Here is an 18608-nt window from a genome sequence, read left to right as displayed (position 1 = left end):
GTTTGTCTGCTTTCACTAAAGGTTTATACAAAGTAAAGTCACCTGTATCACTGATTAGCAAGACATGACAAAATATTTCCTCACCGAGGTATGCAGGTGGACAGTTGATACAGATCATGGTCGGTTACATAATCACTATTACATAATAGAATAATTTCGTCGATGTTTCTACGAAAGAATTTCATGTATAATACATTAACAATGACGATGGAATTACTGATATTCAGATAACAACATTGTTTTTAGAGCCTTCCTAAAAGAATACATAGACTTTAAACTTCGAATTTCAGAAGGAAGAGAATTCCAAACATCGGGTCCAGTGTGTCTGACAGATTTCAGAGCCATCACTGTTTTGGGATTATACAAATGAAACTAATCAGATTGTCTTGTTGGATAAGAATGGATTTCCTTGTTTAATTGAGATAGTGAGTAAAAAGAAGATGGCAACTGACCATTATGTAAGCGAAACATAAAAAGTGAGTTTTGCAAAAAATTAATGTCATTTACCTTAAGTGTTCTTAATTCTGCGAATAAAGGATCTGAATGGTCTCGATAACCTGAGTTGGTGCATATACGTATAGCTTTCTTTTGCAAAAGTAATATATTATCAATGTGGCTTTTTGAAGTTACCCATACGATGTTGCAATAAGAAATGTGCGATAATATCAACGAATTATATAACATAAATAAAATATTCTGAGGGACAAAATACTTTAACTTCTGAAGTATACCAACATTACGAGATACTTTATCAGAGATATATTGTACATGAACGTTCCATTTCATATTTTCATTTATATATATTCCGAGGAATTTGATACTCTCTTTTTGTTCCAATGATACACCATCCACCATGATATCTAAATGTTGCATTTCATTATTGTGCTTCGTGTTATGAAAATACATAAAATTTGTCTTTTTCAGATTAAGTGATAATCTATTGCTCTTAAACCACATAGATAATTGCGGTAATTCAGTATTGAGAGTTCTTAAGAGCGAATGAAAATCAAAATTGGAACAGAATACATTAGTGTCATCAGCAAACATAATATATTGCAGTGACTTAGATGAGTTTGAAATATCATTTACATACACTAGAAATAATAGCGGTCCCAATATGGATCGTTGTGGGACTCCACATTGTATAGGTAATACTTCAGAGTTAACAGATTCATAGTACACATATTGCTTTCTATTTGACAAGTAATCTTTAAACCATTCAAGTGGAATGCCACGAACACCATAAGACTGCAATTTACGTATGAGGATAGTGCGGTCAAGAGTGTCGAATGCCTTGCTTAGGTCCATGAAAACACCGATGATATGTTTTTGTTCAGCTAAGGCAGTCGACACTCTATCGTATAATTGGGCTAGTGCCATATCTGTTGAATGAAATTTCCTGAAGCCATACTGGTCTTGGTTAAATATATCATATTGTGTCAAGAAATCATACAATCTGTTATATACAAGCCTTTCTATTACCTTAGAAATACTAGGAAGAATAGAAATAGGACGGTAATTTGATACAAGAGAAGAGTCATCTTTTTTATATATTGGAATAACTTTAGCAATTTTACATGCATTCGGAAATATACCAGTTGAGAGTGACAAATTACAAATGTACACTAAGGGTGTCAGTATACTACCAATAATCTGTTTAAAAAGAATACGTGCTCATTTCATCATGACCAGTTGCATAACTTGATTTTAATGAGTGAACAATGTCAAGAATCTCACCATAATCTGTTGTTTAAAAAATAATGAATTATCATTTGACGCACCTAAATACTGCGAAAAATCAGTTTGTGTGGGATCTATTTTTGAAGCTTGACTAGGACCTATATCAACAAAATACTCATTGAAACAACATGCTACATCCCTAGGGTTAGAGAGTGTTTGACCGTCACGCATAATTTGAAATGTTGACATATTCTTTTGCTTACCAATAACATCATTAATAACTTTCCAAGTGGCTGACATATTTCCAGTAGCATTTTGAAAGGCTTCTGTATAAAAAATCCTACGGGAAAGCCTTATAATTTGTGTCAATTTATTTCTATATAATTTATATCGATTAACGTTATCATTATTAGGATACCGTAAACTATATTTATATAACATATTTCTTTTCTTTATTGATCGGAAAATACCTTTTGTTATCCATGGATTTTTAATCTTTCTATTACTTTTCCTTTCAATTTCGGGGATATGTTTGTTAAAATAAGAAAAAAATATATTCCAGAACGAATCATAAGCAATATTTGGGTCTGCGCAAAGTAATACATCATCCCATGTTTCAGAGATTAAATTATCGTCGTTGAGTAATGATATATTTTCTGATGTGAATTTGCGCATCTTCTTACTTTCTGTTTGCTTGACATGGAAATGTTGTGTCTCGTCACAGATAAGAAATATAGGTAAATGATCAGATATATCACTATACAAAAGACCAGATTTCGAATGATCTGTGTCAATATTAGTAACAATATTATCAATCAATATTGATGAGTTGACCATCATTCTCGAGGGCTTATCTATAGTGACATTACAGAAATTTGCTTGCAAAATATTGCAAAACTTATTCTTAACATTATTCCCTTGATTCAAAAGATCAATATTGAAATCACCCATCAAATAAACATCTTTGTTTTCTTGATTGATCAGCTCTAATAAAATATCCAAATTTTCCAAAAATGAATTACTGTCTGTATGAGGGGGCCTGTATACAACACAACGTATAATATTTCTTCTATTACGTATATTGATTTCAACACACATGCAACCAAATTCATTTCCGTTGTATATCAAATCAGGTCTTACTTTAAACGATAACGAGTGTGATAAGAACAAGGCAACTCCGCCCCCTCGTCCCCATTGTCTATCAGACCGGACAACAGAATATCCATCAATGTTATAACGGGGGAGATTTGTCGTTAAGCCATGTTTCAGTGACACCAATAAGTGAAAACTTCATATTTATCACAGACAACAATAATTGCATATTTTCAAAGTTTCTTAGAAGACTGCGAGCATTAACGTGTAATATACTGAAAAAATGTTCATTACTAGAAAATTCAGAATTGAACTCGTCAGGTAAATAATACCGACATTGGACATTATGTGTACATAGATTTATTACATCCATGTTTTAAATAAGAACAACATATTGATCATAACATGATCATGGATATTCGCTTACGAATTACTGAAAGCAGACAAGAAAGGAAGGAAGGAATAGAGCAAGTCATACATAATGTGCGTGTGAAAGTATGTGTGCTGATTAATGAGTGCGAGGTGCGACATGGTATATCATCATGGTACCTCATTTTATGAATTACAAAATTAGCGATTGTTTTGCACATCTCAACTGAATTACTTCCAATGAAACATAAGGACGCTCCACAGCGATCAAAAGTACATACTAAAAAAAGCTCAATTTCGAATCAAACTCTGTTTGTCGAGAAGACTATAACAAACAGGTCTGGTGTGACATGGAATGAATAGCCCAGCAGTGGAGTTACACTGATATGGATACATGTACAAATAAGAAAAGGAATTCAAGAGAAGCCAAGCGGGCGTGTATTAAGAGCACGTCCGTCCAATGAGTACACAAATTACAATTACGGTATTATTCCGCCCACCTGACAAAAAGAACGGGAAATACTTGTAGGACAATAACAGGGCAGATACCAAAGTGGCGAAGTTCCAGAGTTCATTAACCTTGTACTATAGGTCCTTTAGATGCTCATAAAAAACGAGAAAAAAAAAACGAAAACAAAGCAAAACTGAATTTCTTTATGATACGGGTTAACTAGGTGACAAACACTTCTTACATGAGTGTGTACAGTCCATTCTGAGGGTAATGAATAATGTAAAAAGGTTTAGGCTGATATGGATACATGTACAAAAATGAGGAATTCAAAGAAGTCAAGCGGGCGTGTATGAAGAGCTTATACACATACACATTGGGTACACAAATTACATTTGAGGGATTGTTCCGCCCACCTGAAAAAAATGGTGTTGCATGGCCTACAGTATGTACTGACATTACTGTAATAAAATAGTACTATAAATTAAACATAAGAAAAATACTATATTCGACATAAGGTATGGTCCAGACGTCAAATAGTATAGACCTACATGTAAACATGCTATGACGCGAGCAACTCGGGGCCATTTGCAAATTATGTACGAATACAAAAAACAAACAAGCAGTGACAAAAAAAAAATATAAATATCGCCATAATTGAACCCCCCTCCATTTCCTGAATCATTCCTGAAACGATGATGACTCTGATGACTCAGTCAGGATACGTCTATGGGCATACACAGGGATGATCAGGGGAGTCGATTCTAGAAGGGGGGGGGGCGCAAAGGGGCATTTGCCCCGCTCCTATACGGAAATGTTGGGGGAAGACAAATCTACGTCATCTGAGTGAGGGTATCGTCCCTACAAGTCTTTGGAACATGCCGTTGTTTTATCTTGCCCTGGATGTAGACGATAACCCACTAATCTGTGATTGTAACCAACGATGGCTTCTCGGTCTTGATGATCATGTGACCTTTCAAAATGGAGTCTGCGCTGCTCCAGCGATAAACGAAGGGCGTCTCTCGACAAACCTTATTCAAGAATCTTTCCCTTGCCCACCATTTATTACGACTGGGCAGGTGTGTGCTTTTATTAATGACAGTTTAATTGTGTCTGTTACTTGTCCGGTGATAGCACAATCAGAACCTACACATTGCGTAACATCACATGGTTCTCTTCAAGCCCCCTGCTTAGTGATACACTCTCCATTTACATGATTTATCTCGGTGAACCTAGTGAGGAAGATCACATAGAAATCGATCTGGACACCATTGTCAACAAGGAACTTATCTTGTCATGTGGCGTTAAGAGCATCTACCAATTTATCGTAATAGACATCGCTTTATCTGTAGAATTGTCCTCTGAAACCATGGGAAGACATAATTTTCGGAACGCATCGTTGATTTGTGAAGCTTGGCAAAGGCTAGATGATGTCGCAGAGCTCCATGGCTCTACCGGTCCCCCCTCAAGCACCCAAGTGAGTGGTGCAGGATGATCTAAATTTGACAATACTTACTTAATTACTGCTATGTTTTTGTTTTTGTCGAATTTACTTACTTAACAGCTGCCAACACTTGCTGCTATAATTTATCACATGAATGTGTCATCCAAGAGCCGCTGTTCAGAGTTTTAGACATACTTTAGCGTAATCTTTTCCTATCTTATGGGGACTAGACCTACATTTGATGCTATAGCTTGTTTGAATTTTTCCTTGAAACGTCTTACTAAACTGGTGACCACAGTGTGATTATTTGACCTGCACTCATATAATCCAGTTTGGAATTAAAATAGAACCAAATAGTAACGAGAGGGGCCGTCAAAGGCGGCAGACCCACGCCTTAGCGGCGCTACAGAGTAGTTGCAATACTATACTATCCGGTCAGAACTACATGGTTACATAGATTTTGCACTGGGGTCAATTGGTGTGTGTAGGAGTGTGTGGTTAACACCAATGGCCCTGAACAATGGCCAAGACTGGAATGCTTTTTTACATATTCATGAGAAATTCCACAATCACCGCTAGTCTTTATTCATCCTGAATTAGTATGCAAGCACATGAAAACATCTGCTTATTTTTTTTTCATCGGGGTGAATGCACTTTATTATACCCTTTACCATGACTTCAGACTAGCAGTGCCCAGGGCAATCCATCTTGAATTATTAAAAAAGCATTCATGTGCGCCTTGGAGCAAGAGTCCAGAAGCCTGGTATAGTCAGCAGAGCTCTGAAAAAGTGGTAATCGTGGTATTCATGTCTATTGTTTAAGGTCATTGTAAGCACACACTCACATACACATCATTGGTTCTTGTGTAAAGTTCATTGTACAGATGGTTCAAATTTGACCAAAACCTGGAACTTAACTTATTATGGCTTTAACGAGACTGATTCAAGCTCTAATATATTCAAATCACCTTCAACTAAATTGTACGCTATTCAGCTATTACTCATATCAATGACAGTGTTTTCTGATGTGTAGTTTTTGAACTATAAAGGATCAAAAGTGGGAAATGTTTTTGCAACACCTAGTACGTACTTGTGCACTTGCATGCTCTTACGAAATATCTTATTGTATATAACATAATAATTTATGTGCTTTTTAAGAAGCGAATAAAGAATGTAGTTATGATAAGTATAAATCTCACTGCAGCCCCCATCCCCACCACACACACACACACACACACACACACACTTTAGATGGTGTCAGGAAGAGCTTTTCTTTCATAAAATGTAGGCCGGGTTCTTTTTTAAATGACAAGTATAATTGTTGATCAGTGCAAATCACCCGCAAATGAAACCCAGTGTACTGAGTACACATAAAGGTCACATGTCTATCATGTCTATATCATCGACCCTATTAGTGTACTCTACACATACTACGTCACATGCATACCTATGTCATTGACCCTATCAAGCGAGAGACGAGAGAAGAAAACGAAAACGTGATGGAAGAGGCTGAAGGAGGTTGGAGAAAAATGGAAGAAAACAGAGGACAGCACGAAAAGGTATGGGTAGGAGAGGTATAGGGGGTGGAAGAAGTTTAGGGACGGGATGAGATGATGTATAATGAAAGACGAAAGAAGACAACGATTCGTATATTGCAAAGTATACCGGGAATGAGTTTTATACAAGTTGCCTGCTGCCAAACAGCGAATGCTGTGCACAAATCGGCAGCAATTGTATTAAAAAAAATTAACCTTTCTGGAAGGAAATGAAATACCTGTTATTATTTTGCTTATTTCAATGTATACATTAAAGTATCATTTTTTTAGATAGAATGTATAAATGAAGGACAATGGAAGTATTTCAGCTAAAATTTGTCTCGCGTCAGTGGAGTTTGTTTTTGATTATTCACCTAAAGTAACGAGTAAAAAGTTTGATGCATTTGAATTTGTTGAACTTAAGCGGCGTTCTTGCTGAAGCGATTAGTGACTTTTTATCTGCATAGTGATCACTGTAATTGCGGAATAAACATCGCTCGACACAAATGGAGATGACTCCATGTGCAGCTACGGCTGGCAACTTCATAGGAATCATGAGAAACAGTTTAATCGAAACCACGTGCTTCACTCAAATCTGTGTTTGACAATGTTAGTCAAATATATGGAATTACCACACTGTCATGCACATTATAAGGCATGTAAACGATGACATTGTTTGATACTTGTATCTCCTTTGTTCTACTAGTCAATGCAGCCATAAATGCTCTTGACAATGATGTCATTCTATATATATGCCTAGGGGACGCAGCAAGTATAGGGGCCAGGATGACTTCGAAGTATCTGTAGTGGATCCAGATAGTCAAACTGTAAGTGGCTGGCACCCATGGGTGCGCTAGCTCTAAGACCTGAAAACGTATTAGTAGAACATCGTGCTCCGGATACAAAAATCGTAAAATGTTATTCATATAACAGTTGACACTGCAAGTTCATTAATAAAAACCTATAGACATACATGTATTTCTACTTAACGATTTTTGTTGAAGAAATAACATTCGTAATTCTTATGTCACAAATGTTAAATTAACTCTTAACATATTTAGAGTGCGGACTCTTTTTCCAATATTGCTTTCCATCTTTCACTGTCACTTTTGGAGAACATGTTACAAAACCTTGCTGTTTCACTTACACTAGTCATGTAATTCCGTGGCATACAATTTGTGTGGCATGCAATCTGTGTGATATACAATGTTGATCTTCAAGGAGAAATACTTACTGGCACTTCTTATGAAGATGATTTTGTGTTTGTCCCTGTTGTTTTTGAAATTTTTACATATATTTCGCGACTTGTTAACAGTCTTTATTATTTCCTTTTTTGTATAAATGGCAAATGTATATTGATATAAAAATGTATCTATACGTATTAACTTACATATAATGCATGTTTCTATAATTACATGCTATGTATCGATCGATCTATCTTTCTATCCATCTACATATCTGTTCATATCTATCTGTATAAAATATCGTATCAACGCAAACAAATTCATAGATCTTTATTTCTTAACGTGTATGCTAACCAAATGTTTTCGTATACTATAGGTGTGAGTCTCATGACAACACTTACATCCTATACACTTGTATAGGACCCCAATTTTCTCTATCTCTTCTTTCTTCCTTTAAAATAACAACAACAACACTTTCTATTTGTTTGTATGTGACCGTGCATATTGTGTTTGACAGAACCTCATAATCAAAATCAAGCCAGAAGTTCATATAAAGAAGATTTTAAAAGACGTCATCGATATCATGTTTGTTGCAGACTGGCTTTATTTACAATTCTATTGGGTAAACATGCATTATGTTTTTACATGTTCAAGTTGGTTGCCAACATACCATGACCTAAACTCAAAGCCAAACTGTTCACATCATGAAGAAATGTATAATTACTGTTATTGTTGTAACAGCACTCTGGTAATTAGCTGGAAAAGCGCTTTAAAAGCAATTGTTATTATTATTATTATTATTATTATTATTATTATTATTATTATTATTATCATTATTATCATCGTTACTGTTATTGTAATAATGATTATACATGTAATTATCATTTGTTATTACTAGTATTATTGCAGTGTACTATCATAATCAGCATTATCATCATCATCATTAACATTATATTATCATACAAATTATTACTACCATCAATCTATCATTGTCTTTGTTTCAATGTTGTTGTTTTTTTTCCTTGTAAATCACTTGATAAATGGCAAGGTGCCCGAAAATTGGTGTATTGGAATAAACTGTTGATGTGCAGCATCATAAGTTTCCGGAGGTACTTTTAATTGTTCACCTGCTATTGATATTGACAGATGTTGTTTGCTTTATGGTGGTTATAGTCGTGGAGAGTTATGGATTTCTTGCTAAGTTTGAACTTTTTTTTTGAAGAAGAAGAAGAAGAATCAAAAGTGTGCATGAGGATGGCTGGGAGAGCTGTCAACTCTTCCTTGATACTCTTTCAAAAAATAGGAGAAAGCTTATATGACGAATGGAAAATAAAGGTACTGTTCCGGAGTTTCCTCCCCACCTTGAGTAGGAACTATCTGAGTGGTACTCGGCTCAAGCCGTGTTTTAAGACAAAAGACGTCACACCCATACTAATCGACAAATGCATCATGAACATAGCTAATCGAAGCAAGTTGACAACTGACATGCAATGGAAGATTTACTATTGTTTTTCCCATTTTACATTTCTTTTGGAAATTTGGTCTGACTGGCTAAAATCAATATGAAAACTTAGGCCCCGCTAACCATTCAACTAATGATCATTATGTATATTGATGTATATTATACAATATACCAACTACTTTAGGGCCAAATACTTCACAATCAAATGCTTTTGATGGGACACGCGTATCATGTCATTGATATTCTTCTGAATTATACCCAGACACCATAATTGTATACGATACGCTGTGTCATTTTTATCACCTGTGTCATAAACCATACTGCCAATTCTGTAGCTGAATGAAATTCTTTTCAATGCCTATACAATGCAAACCCCCTGATGGATTAAACCATACGATCTCATTTTCAGTCAGTTTCTCTGGGGTTTCACGCCTATATTGCAATCTTTTCGTTTTACTGGTGTCAAGGAATGACTTTCTATTGATTGCTATCTTAAATCTTGTACCAGAATATCCAAGTTTAAAGTTCTATACAAACATAGATATGAACAGTGTATTTTCGAAAGACAGATGGTATCTATGACTGACTAGACATCATTTCTTGCTTTGCCTTTCTTTCATCTCTCATTCTCTGTGCACTCATGATGGATGTGTGAGTGAATGAGTATTTGCCTTCCAACAAGTTTTGGTACATCTCTGTTTTTGTCGACTGATGAATTATGCAAATATATGTGTTACATTTTTGGACTCATCTTGTGTATGCTTTGCTCCATGTCACTGTATGAGAAAGACGGACAGACCCAGAATCGTGTTCTTTCGTGACATTGCTATGTCCTTGCGCAAGAAGAAACAAATATGAATAATTAATGAAAACAGAGATAAAGCACGAAGAGACTGGATTATGAGTGGGAAGGGAGGAGTAGTAATCCACTGTATGCCTTGACGACTATCTCAGCCGACTACTGACAACCTCCGTACTCACCGGTTCCATGACTGATCAGATCACGTGATATTTACATTTTGCATAACAAATTCCGTACTCATCACAACAGCTTTGAATATTCACAACATCACTATTGGAAGTCAGAGAGAGATTGCAAGGTTGAGAGTCTTAAACCAGCATTTGTTCGTTAAGTCTCACGTATTAGTCATACATTAAAATGTATATATTATGCATATTCCTCCTGCCTTCTTTAACCTCCGAGATTTAGCATTCTCCTTTGAAGATTCGTGCGCACGCAATCTCAGACGAGACCTCGTATCCTAACACAGTTCTTTTCAGTACTTTATTCTGTTTTCCCCCTTTTAAATGTAAAAGAGTGACGTGGGTGGCCATATATTTCGTTATTAAAGCTGCTTTCATAACAACACATGTTACATTGCTATATGTACATGTAATGTTATAACAGCCGTTTTTACTTGTTGAATGTTTTGTATCCCCTTACGAGGGCAATATCGTTATAGACAGGGTAGTGGACACACAAATGTCACCATCCGTCTCACAGGTACAAGTACGTATAAAAAAATAGATAAGAGTAGAATCACACAACAACATACGTTAGTACGTTTCCTTTAAAAGCCAATGGTAACGCGTTCACACTTTGGTAACCGATTTTGCAACTTTCTAAAACAGTTCTCTGTGTCAACGAGCTCCTATCCAGCTATGAAGTTAAGAAACTTAAAGTAGAACATTAGCCTAAATACCGAATCTTAAAGATGACAGGGGGATGTTCGTTTTAATGTTTGACTAACACGTCATACTTAACGAAGGAAAACTGGTTTAAGACCTTAAGCAGGGCTCTCGACATTAATGGCCCGGCGGCCCGGGACCACTGAAAATTGGTGTCGGGCCACCAAATTAATCTGATTAGGCCTATAATATGTCATTCCACATCTCCTCTATCAATAACGTACCATTCCTACATGGACTTGTTTCCCTGAGGAAAGCATTTTCAATTCAAAATGAAAATGTTTAAAGGTGCCATATAATCTGGGCTTCCCGTTGGAAACCTGTTCTGAATGAAATGGCATTATGCACATCGTTATCTGGGTGTAAAACTGTCCTTGAAACGCTTGTAGCGTCACAAAGATTCCTTGGTAGAATTACATTCAATATCAACGAAAGTAGAAGATGCTCAGTAGAATTTTCAAGATTGTAATAAACAAAATAACTTGCAAGATTTTCAAATCTTTCTATGATAAAAAAGGGAGTTTTTGGGTTGATATCTATTTGGCTTAACACTGAAAGGGACTGCACAGTTTACGGTTGCTTGGAGGCGGAATTGAAATAAACATGTAGGCCTATTTATGTGTGTGTGTGTGTGCGTGTGCGTGTGCGTGAGTGTGTGTGTATGTGTGTATGTGTGTGTGGTTTCCTTTTATAGGTATTTCAATTGTTTGAAATCTTTTAATTCCTTCAAGTAAGCTAGGCAATCCGACACTGTTACAGCAATTGCTTTGAATAGAATTGTCCCTCATATACGAGGTATAAAAAGCAACCCTCGAATGTTAAAGCCAGTAGCAAAGAAACAAGCAACAGTCCAGTCAACCTTCAATGAACAACTGGCCTATAATCTATCATATCCATTGTAATAAATGTCATTTCATTTTTCAGACGATGAACTTCAGTCAGTTTTGGGGTGAACGAATCCTTCTTTCTTTTTCGATCAACGATTCATGTGTCATCTTCGGATTACCAACCTTATATTTCATTTAGGATAAACGCATTTTATCACATTTTTTTTTGGGCAATAAACGTATCTAATTGTCAACGTCTCTGTAATTCTCTAAAGAAGAGATTAGTACACATTTTATAGGTCTTCCTTTCTTGCACAGATGTATTTTGGCATATTTTTTAAAATCCTATAGGATTATACTATGTCTCTTGTCATTTTCTTTTTTGTCTGTTACATTCTTTTTCATTTTATAAGCACTATAATTATGTCTAGCACATTTTACAATGTATTTTCAACATTGCTCTACTCTTATTTATTCCATCCTTCCTATTATACCCTTAAATATATTTGAAATCTTTTTTTTTCGTTATGTAGTCTGTGTTTATATTTTGTATATATATTATATATTACTTCCACTTTTAAGGCCGCATGCTTCGGCAATACTCTCTAAATTGCTGTTCATATTTCTGAAATCTACAGGGTGTTTAACCTGATGAAGTGGTCCCACCTAACATGCAACTGGACATCATGGAAGACCAGCAGCTGAATATGGACTATCCAGCCATCTTCTCAGATGGAAATGAAACAAATAAAGAAAGCAAACAAAGCAATACAAAAATTTTGCTTGGTTGTATAATCTGTGTGAACGAAAAAAAAAAGACCCTGACATTACTGTTTTAACTTGCATAAACCAGCCACACTTTTCAACGGGCAGATAATATACACTGATGATAATTATGTCGATATGACTTCAATACGTACAAGTTAATAAAAGAACGACGCTCCTACATACATCGAGAGAGTGAAATAAAGATATATAATTTTCATCTTGTATTTCATTGACAAATATACACTAACACACACGCACACATACACACACACACTCCCTCCCAGTAAAACTGTGTCTTATATGGTTCTTTTTTACTCGAGCAGAATAATTTGAATGCGTTACATTAATTTCTTGGTTATTCTTCTTATTTTTGCGATTCGCATTTTGTTTGATACTACGCTCTGTAAACACTTCAGATGACACAAGTGCTTTCCCAGCTCTGGCGCAGTGCAGCTTTCATGCTTATTGTAGAACGGTTAAAAGGATCGTAATCAAATGATTGGTTGAAAGCAATCACGTGACCTGTCTTTCCTTTTGCCGAAGATGCCCTGAGCTGCGACCACTCAGAGATAAGAGCGTGACTGTGCCTTGCTATACTCACGCTCACTGACGTCGCGATTGCATACTCAACCACTTACAAGCGCGCGCTCTGTCACTTCTTTACTGTAAACAAGTTTGTGTTCAGTGTGTTTTGAACGTTACTTCGAACATCTTGCCTCTTGAGAAAAAGTTCTGCATGTAGCTTACTGATATTTACCCACAAATGTAAATGAAAAAATAGTTCGTAGAACCATTTTATAAAACAGATAATGCACAGGTTTAAGTTCGGGACATAAGCGGAGATGCATGGCACTCTCGAGTACTAGTAGTCACGATGTTGTGCGGCATGCACTCGGCTACGCCTCGACCATTGTAAATAGCGAGCTTTCGCAAGCACGACGCAGCCGGTAGTGAGCGCGCCGTGTGCAAAATTTGCTTCTGCGCATGATCAAATTCGAGAAACGTCCCGTCCTGGGGAAACGAGAACGGTAACTCGGCCAAAATGCTGTGCAGGATTCAGCCAGCCAGCCAGCCAGCCAGCCAATCAGCGATCTTGTCGCCACGCCTCCGTCCACCAAGGATGGGGACGGGAGGCGAGTCCATCAAGTGCGGTGACTATCACAGTTGATTGCTTCCGCGTACTCTCGGTCTTCCCGTCGTGTAGCGAAAGCTACCTTATGTGAGTGCGCTGCATTTCCATGAACGCCCTCTCACATGTGCATTCTTTGTATACCATCCCACAAAGGTAACAACTATCACGCATTTCTGTAACTGCTCGCGGGAAAGTTTATAAAAAAACATACCTTGTCAGGTAAAGGTCAAACGCTACTCAGACACTGAGCTATGCTTTTAAAGACATCATTGTAGTGCAATAGCACTTCAGATTATTCTGTCTATTGTAGTCCTATCTATTGCACGATTGAATTTTTACAATCCGTCCTATGAAAACAAAGTAACGCACAATCACATACAAAAGTTCATTAAAAACATGAAGATATACTTATACAAAAGTATACATATACATGCACATTATACAAGTGTACATATACACATCTTACACAAGTATGCAGAAAGTAAGAGAATTAAGCAGCGTAAGAGCGGAAATACTGTTTACGAGACCTCAAATGAAATGCGACGTATAAAACTGTCCTTGTTGACAAAGCCATTGCTCAGACAGGTCAACTCAGTGGCTATCCAAAATACCTTGAAGTACATTCAGTACAACCTCAGTACTTGACAATTCCATGACAGATCAGTATATTGTGACATCAAAATTCTCTCTTTACTTATTCTCTTGTAAAACATAATACTTCAGGCACAAATACCATATTTTTCATGACATTTTTGAGGAGGGAAAAGAGAGAGTAATGCTAAAACACAGTATGAATTATTCATTTGTAAAAGTGTGAAGTATGCATATATTTCTAAACATGATTATGTATCCCCCCTCCCCCGTCTTTGCATATTGTCTTGACATCTAGCATAGTGACCGATTCTTCTTTGATTTTCACCCAGCATTTCTGCTTTGTTATCCTTCTCTTAAAACAAGTGACACATTGTTGTGCATTTTCCCTATTTTTTATTTTTTTTTTTGTCAGGCAGAGTGAATATTACTGTCGATTGTGATTAGATCCATATGTACATAACCCTCCTTCGGAAAGTGTTTGAACATCCAGGACATAAGCCACACACACACACACACAAATAGCTGCACATGAAAATACAAGAGTACACGGAATACACTCGAACACCAGTATGAGATAAACAGTTCCATTTCTTCATGAAAATCGGCGTCTACAATCATTTCCAATTAAGGTCCTGAAGCAAGTCTAAAATGACGCCCAACTATCTTATTGCAGTGTGTCTATAAGGAGCAGTTAAATCAACGATATTAGATGAAAATATCAGGCATTCATGCAGAAATGCAGGACAAACGAGAACACATTAGTGACAATTTCTGAGTAACGATTTCACAAAGTTGAAATAACAACGGACCTCGCGCAAAAGCTACGACTATTCTACAAAAGACACGATGTTTAGTGGGTTGTGAATTATTAGAGTAGAGAGTTAACCACTTTTCTCTAAATCCTCAATAGTTTACAGAGATTTGAACATCAATTAAACCCATTGGTGCAATATTGGATGCTGGAAATAACGATGGTATTTCAAAAACTCATAACCCATAAGAGAGAGAGAGAGAGAGAAACAAAAACCTAAAATACCATCATACTATCTGTAGAAGTTAAATGCCAGCTTGCAGTTTCATTCTGTGATAAGAATTAGAGGGATATTCCTTTTTGTTTCTCTGTAAAGGAACTTGATTTCGGTGGATTTCACGTTTTGCCCTTTCTGGTGAAAGAAGTCATCATAATAATGAGGTTTGATTGTCTTTTTTTTCAGTTTGTCTCCCTCTAGCCATGCTCTAACAAATGAAATTTATAAGATCCCAACCGCTGATCTGTAAATTTATCAAACATGTCGGGAAAAAGGGAACAACGGGACTCGAACCTATAATCTACAGCTTTCCGGGTACCGACACTACCTTTATAGGCTATTCCTGGTTGCCGGCAGTGACACAATTATTAACAGGGGGTGGTACTCTGAAATTGTGACCGTTCACCTCAAAACGAACATACATTTGTATTGTATTGTATCGTATTGTTACGAATCTAGCATACGTCCCTACCTTTCCTCGGGCCGGCCATCTTTTCAAGCTATGCTTACAATGGCGGCCCTCTGCACAATCGCTCCATAATTGTAATTGTTGTAATCCCCGCTGCATAGATTTGCATACTGTATATTATATCTTTATTTTCCTTTCATGTCTTTGTTTATGCAGTCAAACGACTCTATTTTGAATTTATTTTGTATATTTCCCACATGCTCATGATTATGTGCCTTATGTATATTGAATTGTTGATTGATTTATTGATTTGCAGAAAATAAGGTATCTATTTAAAAAAAAAAAAAGTCGCACACATTGATTTTGCGTGAGGACTGAAAATAAGTGAAATGGGCCAACCTAGCCGAACTCGACTTTTTCATATTTTCTGAAAGAGCGGGTCTTCTGTTACATTATGCTAAAATTTGGTATCATAAAACGGGCAGGAAAATGTGTTTTTTAGCAGTTTATCCCGAACATTTTTGGTAGAATAGTGAGATTAGGTGTGTCTTTAGAATCCCTTTTTCATTTCTGAAAAACCCTGTCCGCACTCTTCACTTCCAACTCTAATAACTTTTGAAAGGATAGTGCTACTACTTTGGAAATTGGCATTAATTGTGGACAGAATGTGTTAATGAGGCATGTATAATTTCAGTTTAATCTGATAATCCCTTCATTGTTGTTACTCTGGTTTACTTCCTGTCTTTTGTCCCATTCATCGCACAGCCAGCACGGTTTGGTGAAGATTAAGCGCTTGAATAGACACTGTACTTCAGAGCCTCTTTACTCAGTTCATACTTTTCCTGAGTTTGTGCTTTCTTTCCAATATTTAGATAGGTTAGGAGAGTCCATTTGATTTGAGTTATACATCATTTTAAAGCTTAAAGTCTGCTCTTTTGGAATATGGTCTTAACTAAAAATTCATGTCTGGCGACTTTTTGTTTGTTTTGAGGTGCAGTGTCACATGATCCTCGAGTGGAATTCTGAAATGCTTCCGTCTGTTCCTAAGTTTTTTTCCCCCTATACTTCGGGAAAAACTTAGGAAGGGGGGCGGGAGTATGCAAATTTTTGATTTAGGAAGAAGTTGGTATTCTACAATGCACTTAGGAAAGAATTTTAAGAAAATATTTAGGAAAGCCGTACCCCTGTCCTAAGTAAGCTGCAAAACAAAGACGCGTAAATGTGCATGGTCCCGCGTCCCGGTGTTTTAGTCAAATGCGTACGCGGGCGCACGGCGCAAGTTTCCTATAAGCCGGGTTCACACGTACAAAATAGCGGGATGACGATCGCGATCCACATCTCGAGTTTTTTTTTGCGAGCGTCCACACATACCAAATGAGCGGGATAGCGATCGCGATCGGTATCCCGCTAATTTGGCGTGCGTCCACACATACCGAATTATCCCGCTAATTGCCGATAGTAGTAGGGCAGATATGTAACAAAAATTGGTCGAAATGCTCACATCCGGCGGAAAGTATGAAATTTTGCATATAGGAGTATTTTGGGGCGCTGATTTCAAATATTGCCTGATCGCGATTTTTTTTTCCGTAACCCAACGCGTCGAAATTGCCAATTGTGGCACTTGAGCAAAGACTATCAGTGTACTAGTTGGTTGCGATACTTGTGTTGCTTTCTTGTATACAGTACCATTGTCGTCTGCTAACCACAGAATCAGATTAGAATGTGAGAATGGCACGCCGCCTTGTGAACTGTCATAACACGGCGGCTTTGTGGGTGTGTGTGTGTGTGTGTGTGTGTGTGTGTTGTGTGTGTGTGTGCGTGTTTCCACTTCACCATCGGCATCGCGTTCTACTTTGCCGTCTGCTTACACTACTGGTATTCCTGTGGTTTTGTTCGCCGTCTGCTGACACTTTTCCTTTGTGAGACTTGCGTTGTTAATAATAAATATAACTTATAAAGCGCTTATTACAATGTTTCTAAGCGCTGAGCGTCTCGAAGGAAAAATTAGAAAACAGAAATTCAGTCATGGAGTACAAATTGTTGTTAAGATGCAAACTCGAAGTTTTCATCAATATCTTGCAAAAGTAAATTGGAAATCTAAGCTTGGAATGAAGTATTGATAGGCCTATATAGGCGTACAACTGCAGCAATTGCTATTGTTAACATTGATCATGTTTATTAAGCCACGTAGAATCAGATTCGAAGTGGGCATTAGGTCTAATTGGGTAACAGGAATACACTACTTGCTTAATTTGGGTTTATACTTCTCCAACCTCACGATGATTGTGCTTTTAAAAAAAATGATTCAGAAAGGCGTAGTAGGCTCCTTTTTAGTTCAGGTTCATGTAGATCAAGATATATGATTACATTCTCATGCACTAACATCCAAGATGAAGATGGGGGAGGGAAGAGAAGCTGGGGGAGACTATAATCATCGATTTCGATCGATAAAATCTGTATATTAATATATTAATTTAAACAGCTTTATAAAGGCATTTTGAAACAGCATTTATAAAGCAAACAGCACCTCATTTTCATTTAAAATTCTAATATCACGTACGGTTTGAATTGATCTATCAACATAAATATATAGGTCTATATTTTTTGATATTCACTTTATCATTGCCAACCCTATAGTTCTCCTCATCAAGTACCTCGTTACCTCTACCAAAACGACCATCAGTGAAGGAAACCCAAACCCAAAGAGAAATGTGGATTGAGTGAAAGCAGCAACATTAGTAAAACACATCAGTGACAGTTAAAGCAGGGAGGTGAGACAAAATCGCACAATTGTAACAGATGCAAAAGTTATACATTTTTAACGTTTTGATGTTGGTACAACTGGATATAGTCAGGTCGCTTAGTGAAATTACCCAAGCAACGTTTACACTTTGGCGAGTTGGAGTCGCGAGTCGTGCGCGAGCTGTGCGAGCTCCAACTCGCGTTAA

Source organism: Diadema antillarum, unplaced genomic scaffold (genome assembly GCF_040938485.1).
Source record: "Diadema antillarum isolate AM-2024a unplaced genomic scaffold, OU_Dant_1.0 seq00000392_RagTag, whole genome shotgun sequence".
NCBI classification, from domain to species: Eukaryota; Metazoa; Echinodermata; class Echinoidea; order Diadematoida; family Diadematidae; genus Diadema; species Diadema antillarum.
Note: the sequence above shows the minus strand (reverse complement) of the source record.